This window comes from Thalassophryne amazonica, chromosome 15 (assembly GCF_902500255.1).
Source record: "Thalassophryne amazonica chromosome 15, fThaAma1.1, whole genome shotgun sequence".
Classification (NCBI taxonomy): Eukaryota; Metazoa; Chordata; class Actinopteri; order Batrachoidiformes; family Batrachoididae; genus Thalassophryne; species Thalassophryne amazonica.
In genome coordinates, this window is record NC_047117.1 from 54,490,794 (window position 1) to 54,503,138 (window position 12,345).

The window sequence follows — 12,345 nt, forward strand, 5'->3', positions numbered from 1 at the left end:
TGATCCGGCCAAGGTGGCGGCGGTGAGAGACTGGTCCCAACCCACAAGCCGTAGGAAGCTGCAACAGTTCCTCGGCTTTGCTAATTTCTACAGGAGGTTCATTAAGGGCTACAGTCAGGTAGTTAGCCCCCTGACAGCCCTGACCTCACCAAAAGTCCCCTTCACCTGGTCGGATCGGTGCGATGCCGCGTTCAAGGAGTTGAAACGGCGCTTCTCGTCTGCACCCGTCCTGGTGCAGCCTGATCCTAGCCGCCAGTTAGTGGTTGAAGTGGACGCCTCGGACTCAGGGATAGGAGCGGTGCTCTCCCAGAGCGGGAAGACCGATAAGGTCCTTCACCCGTGTGCCTATTTTTCCCGCAGGTTGACCCCGGCCGAACGGAACTATGACGTCGGCAATCGAGAACTCCTTGCAGTGAAAGAGGCCCTCGAAGAGTGGAGACATCTGTTGGAGGGAACATCGGTGCCATTCACGGTTTTCACTGACCATCGGAACCTGGAGTACATCAGGACCGCCAAGCGGCTGAACCCCAGGCAAGCCCACTGGTCACTGTTCTTTGGCCGTTTTGACTTCCGGATTACCTATCGTCCCGGGACCAGGAATCAGAGATCGGATGCATTGTCCCGAGTATACGAAGACGAAGTCAAAACGGAACCGTCGGATCCCCCGGATCCCATCATCCCGGAGTCCGCTATCGTGGCCGCCCTCACCTGGGACGTGGAGAAGACCGTCCGGGAGGCCCTGACCCGAGACCCGGACCCCGGAACCGGACCAAAGAACAGACTCTACGTCCCACCGGAAGCCAGAGCTGCAGTGCTGGACTTCTGTCACAGTTCTAAGCTCTCCTGTCACCCTGGGGTGCGAAGGACCGTGGCAGTCGTCCGGCAGCGCTTCTGGTGGGCGTCCCTGGAGGCCGACATCCGGGACTACGTCCAGGCCTGTACCACCTGCGCCAGGGGCAAGGCCGACCATCGAAAGACCTCAGGGCTGCTACAGCCGCTGCCCGTTCCACATCGCCCCTGGTCCCACATCGGCCTGGACTTTGTCACGGGTCTCCCGCCGTCCCAGGGAAACACCGTCGTCTTCACGATAGTGGACCGTTTCTCCAAGGCGGCCCACTTCGTGGCCCTCCCGAAGCTACCAACGGCCCAGGAGACAGCGGACCTCTTGGTCCACCACGTCGTCCGTCTGCATGGGATACCATCAGACATCGTCTCCGATCGCGGTCCCCAGTTTTCCTCGCACGTTTGGAGGAGCTTCTGCCGGGAACTGGGGGCCACGGTCAGCCTCTCGTCCGGGTATCACCCCCAGACCAACGGGCAAGCAGAGCGGGCCAACCAAGAACTGGAGCAGACACTACGCTGTGTGACAGCCGCGCACCCGACAGCCTGGAGTACCCACCTGGCCTGGATCGAGTACGCCCACAACAGTCAAGTGTCGTCCGCCACCGGCCTCTCCCCTTTTGAGGTGTGCTTGGGGTATCAGCCCCCCTTGTTTCCGGTGGTTGAGGGAGAGGTCGGTGTGCCCTCGGTCCAGGCCCAACTACGGAAGTGCCGTCGGGTGTGGCGTGCCGCCCGTTCTGCTTTGTTGAAGGCCCGGACGAGGGCGAAGAAACATGCAGACCGGCGGCGGGCCCCGGCCCCCACGTATCGTCCTGGGCAGGAAGTGTGATTGTCCACCAAGGACATTCCTCTGCAGGTGGACTCCCCAAAACTCCAGGAATGATACATCGGACCCTTCAAGATCCTTAAAGCAGTGAGGCCGGGAGCTGGAGCCTCACTGCGGATCCATCCAGTATTTCATGTTTCCCGGATAAAACCCCATCACACCTCACCCCTCTGCACCCCGGGTCCGGCACCACCTCCTGCCCGGATCATCGACGGGGAACCGGCTTGGACTGTGCGCCGGCTCCTCGACGTCCGTCGAATGGGCCGGGGTTTTCAGTACCTGGTGGACTGGGAGGGGTACGGTCCCGAAGAACGCTCCTGGGTGAAGAAGGGCTTCATCCTGGACCCGGCCCTCCTGGCCGACTTCTACCGTCGCCATCCGGACAAGCCCGGTCGTGCGCCAGGAGGCGCCCGTTGAGGGGGGGGGTCCTGTTGTGTGGGCCGCTGAAGAGGAGGTGCTGCTGGCCCACCACCACCAGAGGGCGCTGCCGCCTCACGTGAGCAGCCAGGGTGACAGCTGTCACCCATCACTGGACACAGCTGTTCCACTCAGCACGGAGGTATATCAGCAGGACAGCGTCTCCACCTCAGTGCCGAGATATCGCCTTGAGATAGAGGTAACCTTCTCTGCAGCATATTCTGTGTTATCTGATAATACTTGTTAAACCTTTCAGGACAGCTGACTACCGAAAGCCGATTGCTTGGATAAGTACTCACCTTCCTGCTTTATTGTGACGAGAGGTGGAGGCGGCTTCTCCCCTCTCCGTGTTACTGGGTGCAGCCGCATCCACACCTGTGTGTTTGTTGCTCTCTCTTGCCAGCAGTACCGGATCCGACGAGCGGAGGCGGTGGCCACCTGGGAATTCGGGACTTGGCGGTTCCAGTACTTCCAGGGTTCGGTGGCAGAGGAGATCTGGGTGGTTCCGGTTCGACTTGGACGGACGTCTCCTACCTTCGAGCCTGCCCACACAACACCAGCAGAATTCGGCTTAACCCCAAATTGTTGATTGTTGTATTGGTTGTGCTCGTTTCACAACAGTAAAACTTGTTATTTACCTTCTCCATTGTCCGTTCATTTGCGCCCCCTGTTGTGGGTCCGTGTTCCTACACTTTCACAACAAATGTATCAGTATCGGTATCGATATCAGCGATACTGGGCCTGTATTTACTTGGTATTGGATCAATACCAAAATTCCCGGTATTGCCCAACTCTAATGTAAGGCCTATTCTGGAAAATTATTTATAGCAGTTCACTCTCAAGTGAAATTCAGGAAGTTTCGAAACATACTTTACACAGTTATCTAGTATTATTTATCCAGTATGATGAACTCATATGAAATGATGAAAAAAATGTGAAAATTGTTCTTTCTTGACATCCCAATGTTTGTTCTGTTGAATCCCAATAGCCAGCCGCACTTAACTGACCTTTCACCCAACTTCCGTACTTTTGACCGGGAATATGCAATCGTTGTGGAAACTTATTTTCAGCAATAAGTAAACAAATAGTTCCGTAGCAACAATAAGGAAGAGGTTAGCAACAATAGTATTTAAACAAATGGCGCAAGCAACGAGCAAGAGTTCTTATAGCGTACCGCGCTGTTCTTGTAATGCTCAAAAGCAGCCATATCTGTCATTTCATTCCTTCCCATCTAATTTTTTCCTCCCAAAATGAGACGTCCTGCGTTCTTTATGAATGACATTGATGTTGACCTGCAGTGCAGCCAAGAGCTCAGCTCAGAGGTATGGGGTTAAATTTGTGTCATTGTCTGAAAGGAAATGCTTTTGAGAAAAACTACGGATTTTATTTATTTAGATTTTTGTCCAGAGATCAAGATCCAGTGAACAATTTCATATTTATTTACTTTAAGACTCAATAAAATGTTGTTGATATAGAAAACCTGTAAAGCCTACTTTTAATACACAGAAAATTCACAAGAGGTATTGATAAGGAATCAAATCAATAAGCGGATTCGATAATGGCATCGATATCGATAAAATCTTATCAATACCCATCCCTACACTTGACAGGAACTCTGTTTCCACAACGATGACGTATTTCTGGTTATTGAGAGAAAGATCTATGGGGTTGCATCTGCATTCCCAAACAAAACTGTTTACTGAAGTGAGAAAAAAAAAGTTTTGCTAATTATACTGGGACAACAACTTGCAAAGCATTATGGGTTATGTAGTACATCCAAACTTACAATTCTTTATCAGTAGCTTAAAGTAGCTTAAATCATCCATCCATCCATTTTATTCCGCTTTATCCGGAGTCAGGTCGCGGGGGCAGCAGCTCAAGCAAAGCCGCCCAGACCTCCCGATCCACACACACCTCCCCCAGCTCTTCTGGGGGAACCCCAAGGCGTTCCCAAGCCAGCCGAGAGATGTAGTCCCTCCAGCATGTCCTGGGTCTTCCCCGGGGCCTCCTCCCAGTGGGACGTGCCCGGAACACCTCTCCAGCGAGGCGTCCAGGGGGCATCTGGAAAAGATGCCCGAGCCACCTCAACTGACTCCTTTCAACATGGAGGAGCAGCGGCTCGACTCCGAGCTCCTCCCGAATGACCGAGCTCCTCACCTTATCTCTAAGGGAGCGCCCAGCCACCCTGCTGAGGAAACTCATCTCAGCCACTTGTACTCGTGATCTCGTTCTTTCGGTCATGAGCCAAATCTCATGACCATAGGTGAGGATCGGAACGTAGATCGATCGGTAAATCGAGAGCTTTGCCCCCCCACTCAGCTCTCTCTTCACCATGACGGTCCGATACAGCGACCGCATCACTGCAGATGCTGCACCGATCCATCTATCGATCTCACGCTCCATCCGTCCCTCACTCGTGAACAAGACCCCGAGATGCTTAAACTCCTCCACTCCTCCTGTGGGTTCACCACCTTCAGAGGGGGCCATGGGGGTAGGGTGCAGAGAGGATTGGGTGGCGGTCGAGGGCGGGTGGCCCGGCGGCCCGGTCCATGCTCACAGCCCCTGGCTGTTGGGACGTGGAATGTCACCTCGCTAGGGGGGAAGGAGCCTGAGCTTGTGAGGGAGGTTGAGAGATACTAACTAGAGATAGTCTGGCTCACCTCCACGCACAGCTTGGGCTCTGGTACCCAACTCCTGGAGAGGGGCTGGACGCTTCATTTTTCTGGCGTCGCCCACGGGGAGAGGCAGAGAGCTGGGGTCGCATTGCTTATTGCTCCCCAGCTCAGTCGCCAAGTGTTGGAGTTCACTCCAGTGAACGAGAGGGTCGCGTCCCTACGCCTTCGGGTCAGGGACAGTTCTCTCACCATTGTCTCGGCCTACGGGCCGAGTGGCAGTGCAGAGTACCCGACCTTCCTGGAGTCCCTGGGAGGTGTACTAGATAGCGCTCCGACTGGGGACTCCATTTTTCTCGGCTGAAGAGAGGGGCAGAGCTGTCGACTGATCACCACCTGATGGTGAGTTGGATCCGCTGGGAGGGTAGGAAGCCGGTAAGACCTGGCAGGCCCAAACGTATCATGAGGGTCTGCTGGGAACGACTGGCGGAACCCTCTGTCAGCGAGGTCTTCAACTCCCACCTCCAGGAGAGCTTCTCCCAGATCCCGGGGGAGGTTGGAGACATGGAGTCCGAGTGGACCATGTTCTCCACCTCCATTGTCGATGCGGCTGCTTGTAGCTGTGGTCGCAAGGTCTCTGGTGCCTGTCACGGCGGCAATCCCCAAACCCGGTGGTGGACACCGGAAGTAAGGGATGCCATCAAGCTGAAGAAGGAGTCCTACTTATCTTTGTTAGTAGGTGGGACCCCAGAGGCAGCTGACAGGTACCGGCAGGCCAAGCGTGCCGCAGCCCGTGCGGTCGCAGAGGCAAAAACTCAGGTCTGGGAGGAGTTCGGGGAGGCTATGGAGGAGGACTATCGGTCGGCCTCGAAGAGATTCTGGCAAACCGTCCGACACCTCAGGAGGCGGAAGCAGTTCTCCACCAGCACTGTTTACGGTGCGGGTGGGGAGCTGTTGACCCTGACTGGGGATGTTGTCGGGCGGTGGAAGGAGTACTTCGAGGATCTCCTCAATCCCATCGTCACGTCTTCTGAAGAGGAAGCAGAGACTGGGGACTCGGAGGCGGACTCATCCATTACCCAGGCCAAAGTCACCGAGGTGGTTAGAAAGCTCCTCGGTGGCAAGCCTCCTGGGGTGGATGAAGTCCGTCCTGAGTACCTTAAGTCTCTGGATGTTGTGGGGCTGTCTTGGCTGACACGCCTCTGCAACATCGCGTGGCGATCGGGGACAGTGCCTCTGGATTGGCAGACCGGGGTGGTGGTCCCTCTGTTTAAGAAGGGGGACCGGAGGGTGTGTTCCAACTATAGGGGGATCACACTCCTCAGCCTCCCCGGTAAGGTCTATTCCAGAGTACTGGAGAGGAGAATTCGACCGATGGTTGAACCTCGGATTCAGGAGGAGCAGTGTGGTTTTCGTCCTGGTTGAGGCACACTGGACCAGCTCTACATGCTCCCTTGGGTGCTCGAGGGTTCATGGGAGTTTGCCCAACCAGTCCACATGTGTTTTGTGGATCTGGAGAAGGCATTCGACCGTGTCCCTCGGCACACCCTGTGGGGAGTGCTCTGGCAGTACGGGGTCTGAGGTCCTTTGCTAAGGGCTATCCGGTCCCTGTATGACCGCAGCAGGAGCTTGGTTCGCATTGCCGGTAGTAAGTCAAACCTGTTTCCAGTGCACGTTGGCCTCCGCCAGGGCTGCCCTTTGTCACCGGTTCTGTTCATTACTTTTATGGACAGAATTTCTAGGCGCAGCCAGGGTGTAGAGGGGGTCTGGTTTGAGAACCACAGAATCTCGTCTCTGCTGTTTGCGGACGATGTGGTTCTGTTGGCTTCGTCAAATCAGGACCTTCAGCGTGCACTGGGGCGGTTTGCAGCCAAGTGTGAAGCGTCCGGGATGAAAATCAGCACCTCCAAATCCGAGGCCATGGTTCTCGACCGGAAAAAGGTGCTTTGCCCTCTTCAGGTCGGTGGAGTGTCCTTGCCTCAAGTGGAGGAGTTTAGCTTAAATCAATACTTTCAAATTAATGATCATTTTAAATGCTTGTTGCAACATTATAACAAATATTGTTAGCGATTATTTGAGATCTCAATTACAAAAAATAGATATAAAATAAAATTAAAAAAGCACTGAATGTTCAATGAATGGGTATCAACTGAGCGAGCCCTAAATCAGCTCAAACTGCTTTTTCACAAACCTGAAAAGGTGAAAGGAGCCGCGCTGTTTATGAAACTGAGGGAAGAATACGGAAATTAAGATGCTTTGAAGATGAGAGAAGAGGATGCTTTGTTAGTCACACATCAGATTTTGCGCTTGCTTTTCCAGAACATGTCCAAGACCGGAAATATTGTGCAGTGGTTTAATGACTACTAAAACTGACACAAGAAAAAAGTCCTGGACATGTCACTGTGGGACTGCTTATTACAGGAACTGAAAGTAATGTTTTCACATACTCTTAAGTTGCTGTGGTTAAGATCTTTGGCTACAAAGCTCATGCATCACGATTTCAGATGACAATTGAATCGATGCCCACTAAATGAATCAATACACTCCCATTGTGCATGTCTGTATCTAGATACCGATTCATATCGATTAATCTCCACATCCCTAGTGTCCAGGTGTCCAGCAAGCAGCGCACCAAAGGATACCACGTCATATAGCCCATAACTCATGTGGTGGATGTGACAGTCTGATTGCCAGCTGAGTGTTTACATGATCACATGGAGCTTTTCACATGGGGTAGCTGCCTGATGTTATGTGCGCTGACACATTCGCCTAACTCAGTGGTGTCCAAACTATTCCAAGAAAGAGCCGAGAGGGTGCAGGTTTTCTTTACAGCCACTGACTTCAGCAGGTGATTTCACTGATGAACTCATCCAACCTGCTCAATGGTTTTCACTGATGTTAATCAGTGAAATCACCTACTGAAGTCAGTGGCTGTAAAGAAAACCTGCACCCTCTCGGCCCTTTCTGGAATAGTTTGGACATCACTGTCCTAATCCTAACCCATTGAAAGGCAATATGTGTTTTTATATATTTCCACATGAGGACATCATGTCCATGCACGCATCTAATCGTGGAGTGTTGTAAGGTGAAGTCCTTCATAACACGATAGGTGTTTTCCAGCTGTGACTTGCGAGTTCACAGGTCCCAACAGCTGCAGCTGATCTTGTCTGTACGTAATTATCAGCATGTCATAAGAGCATGAGAGGCCCACCATGAACCAACATTGTCATGTGAGGCTGAGGTTGCTGGAGTGTGATCTCTGTCCACCGGAGTGCACATCTGGATGGCTGTAATGTCCAGTTGACCACTGTGTACTCGCAGCTCAGCTGGAGAACATATGTCGTGCCATGAACAACATTAACAACGCTCCATGCAATGCACATGTGTGGGCGGCCCCCACCGCGACACACTCACACGCCACATGATAGATAGATAGATAGATAGATAGATAGATAGATAGATAGATAGATAGATAGATAGATAGATAGATAGATAGATAGATAGATAGATAGATAGACAGACAGACAGACAGACAGACAGACAGACAGACAGACAGACAGACAGACAGACAGATAGATAGATAGATAGATAGATAGATAGATAGATAGATAGATAGATAGATAGATAGATAGATAGATAGATAGATAGATAGATAGATACTTTATTGATCCCAGAAGGAAATTCAAGGCATCCAGCAGCTTGCACATTACACAAGACACACACATTACACCAGACACACAAATAAGATTAAATAAATAAAAGAAAATAGACCACTCAATAAAAACCACTAACTAAACTAAAAATAAAAATACAATTTTGTCAGCATCCAGTCTCACAGAATATAACGGAGGAGTAAATATAGTGTAATAATGCAGTGTGTTGCGGTGGGGGGGCACACTTGCATGACATATGTGTTGCTTGGTAACGACACACTCATGGGGTACTTAGACATTGTGGGAACATTCGCACAGCCAGCTCGAATGTGGTCAGCTGCCCTCTACTGTCGTGTCAGCTGCGTGAATAGCTCCAGCTGACAATGCAACCTCATCTTACCCGGCGTTCAAATGGGTTACCGCCGCAAGCAGCACGCGAATGTAGAGTGCATGTGCTGTGTGTGACTGATTGTGGGAACAACTGTATGAGGTGTTCGCAGTGGCTCAGATTTTTCATGAGTGGCATACGATTTCTCCTTCATGCGCCGGTCAGCTTCAATCATGTTATGTGTGAAGGGGCCTTTATGTATATGTATGTCATGCTTCCCTGTCTTTGTCTATTTCACAGTCACCCTGAGCTTATTCCAGTAGTTTTTCCTCTGTGCCATTTAGTGGTGTTGAAACGTAATGCTCTTATTTGAAGATCTCCCAGTCAGTATTGTCTTCTGGGTTGTTGACCTCTATGTTCACTTGTCTACACACATCTCAGGCTAATCAATTTGTGCCTTTTAGAAACTTAGTGGAAACTTCTTGTAGCCATATGTTACGTTCCACCCTACTTTCTAAGTCTCTGTATTTTCTGACCCCATATTATCAACCTTTCTATCATTCTGGACCTTTGTTTTTGACTCTTGTCATGATCTAGATTTTTTTTGGACTTGGACAATTCGATTACATCTTTTACTACTTTCAATAGTTGTGCTCTAGCCAGCCCAGAGATTTGTGTTTTTTCCATTATGTCATCATCCTACTGAGAAAAAGAAGTCTCTGGGATGGCTAGATCTAGACTGCTGTTTACTCCTGCTGTATGGATTCTGTGGTATGAAATCTCCTGATCACTTAACTAATACTGTGTTTTGGATAAGACTACTGCATAGCCCATAGAAAGACTGCTATAATTAGCTGTTGCTGAATACTGCCTGACGCTGCATTATGTTTTGTGTCTCTGCCCTCACAGAAGGTGATGATCGTTTTGGACTGATTACCTTGCAGTGAACCCGAGCCTTACCCCCAGTGAAGCTAAGGCTAATTTGTCCTGATTGCTGTGCACTGAACCTGAGCCTGAGTGTAACCATCTGTTAAAGTCTGTCATTTAAGGCTGCTACCTTTTGTTACTGGACAATAAAACCTGTTCAAACCATCTAGTGTTGTGATTCACTGCCCTGGGTCCTTGCTGTGATTCATTATGATAGATAGATAGATAGATAGATAGATAGATAGATAGATAGATAGATAGATAGATAGATAGATAGATAGATAGATAGATAGATAGATAGATAGATAGATAGATAGATAGATAGATAGATAGATAGATAGATAGATAGATAGATAGATAGATAGATAGATAGATAGATAGATAGATAGATAGATAGATAGATAGATAGATAGATAGATAGATAGATAGATAGATAGATAGATAGATAGATAGATAGATAGATAGATAGATAGATAGATAGATAGATAGACTTCCCTATGTAATATCCCATAGATGTCTTCCAATTGGTCAGTGGTCAGTGGATGCTAGATTGATGATAGCTCAGGAGCAGGCGTGTTTGCCACTGAAAGACAGACCTTTTCTTCACTGAAATGTGTTAAATCAGAGAACTAAACAGTTTCTTTCTGATTCGTTTACAACAGTTAGTTTGTAACGCACTAATAAAACAGTTATACCTCACACAACCCTGCAGAAAGGATTTTTTTAAATTAATTTATATGTGGATTTCACGTCAAGGTTGACGAAGACTACTGGTAGTGGATTACGCGGGTGTGGCCTGCGAGGCCAGCAGCCAATCCACACGGCCTTGAACAGGTGACACATCTATTAGGGGTGTCAGCAGAATCAGGAGTTTTCTGCCTAAGATGAGCCTAGTGGATGTTGTATGCCCTCTTTTCCTCAAAAGTGGAAATTCCCTTCTGGATGGTGGTTTTCCAGAGTTTATGAATTTAATCACAAGGTAAACATAGTAAATGGGATCTCAAAGAAAGAACAATAATGTGTTTCAGCATTGGTATCTACAAAATCAGACAGCTGTTTTCTTATTATGTAACAACAGTTATGTTATAAAACTCGAATAACAGTCACAAGTCCACACAACGCAGCAGATATAGCTGAAGGTTCTGAACCTTCTCTTTCTGTCTTTCTCAAAATATGTCTGGTTTGAAGTTACATGTAAATTGATTTTTCCCCCCTCAATAGCTTTAATTTAAAAAATATAATGCAATGCTAAAATACCCTCCGCGGTATAAGCATTGTGTTTGTTATAATTTGCAGTTGTTTATTTAATTATTAAGCTCCTATTGTCTTACGTACAATTTGTACATGTTCAATAAAGCTCCTCTATCAATCAGTCAATCAAGAACAATATTTACATTTTAATGACGTCAGCATGAGGCCTTACATGTGCATGTACTTGAGCTTTTGACAAGAGCGGAAGTTCTGCAAATCAAGTAATATTTGTCAATCCCCCTCTGTGCATTTGCTGGTATTAATGAGACAAATTTAACCCGAAAGGAAGTTTGCTTTGAGTTAGCAGAAGTTAGCGTACATACTAACGTCCTAGATTTTGCTCCAGATATGTTATTAGGTTCCAAAAACAGCACTTTCAGTTTTAGAATAGTTTATTTCTCGCTAGCTCTTGCATAATAAAAGACAAAGAGGCTACATTAACACACAAACGAAACAGAGTTTTGTAGCTAGCTAAACGCGCCTGTGATGTCATCATGCTAACATCAGCAAAATGTCTTCTAAATCACTTCAGAGGTGTTATTAGGGTCCAAAAACAGCATTTTCAGTTTTAGAAGTGTTTATTTCTCGCTAGGTTTTATATAATATACAAGAAACATGTTACATAAATGCATACATTTTAGACAGACCTGCCACTGATAATCACGGTGCAGCTCTACGCTGATTAGCTGTCATCACCCACCACTCAAAAACAAAGCAGAATAAATTCAAACAGAATTAGAACATAACCCTCTTGTGTCTGATGATTTGCGGACATTAATGCTGGATTGTGCGGACGCAAATTGAGTTTTACTGGCAACGTGTTATTCCCATTCTAATCCAATTCCAACTTTTGCACAGATCCTTGTCCACCACTGAAGGTTAAATTTTAATCCACATAATAATATAGGTTGGTAAAAAATGTTACGCAGACGAAGGATGTGGTTGGCTCGTCAAAGCTTAGCGTAGCAACAGCGTCTTCATGCCAAACTGGAAATTCTGTGAGCAGAATCCACAGCAATACTTTAAAATAGTAGCTTACTGTAAATTAATCCATCTCGGTGTCGTTGCTCCGCCAGTTTCTCTCACTCTCTTCTTCTTCTTTTTCTTTGTGTTTAATGCCGGTTGGTAACCTCTCGTTCTCAGGTGACAGCGCCATTATTGACATCTGCGTAGCAACGCATGCAGACAAGGCATGGAGTAACACATTAAATGTGACAGGGTTTTAATATTTTGCCACTGTTTACACAATATTTTATGATCTGAAATGTCACACGATTAGCCAATCAGATTTTTGGGAAAAAAAATGTAATTGGATTAGAATGTGACTTTTTAACCTCTTAACATCCCTTTTAAAATAGGTCAAGGTTAGCCATCTTTGAATTTGTCCAAGGTCTGTGTCCCAAGAATGTTCCCTGTGAATTTGAAGACTTTGGCAGTTGTCGGAGTGGACTTATGCTGCGCACAGACAGACGGATGGACGCAAAGCCTTCG

At 48.0% G+C, this 12,345-nt stretch overlaps 1 protein-coding gene across 1 annotated transcript in view; it reads right to left on the reverse strand.

Moving 5' to 3' along the window:
- The window catches only part of LOC117527125 (zeta-sarcoglycan), a 1,464,030-nt gene that overhangs the window by 1,318,731 nt on the left and 132,954 nt on the right, over window positions 1-12,345 (reverse strand). The window lies entirely within an intron of this gene.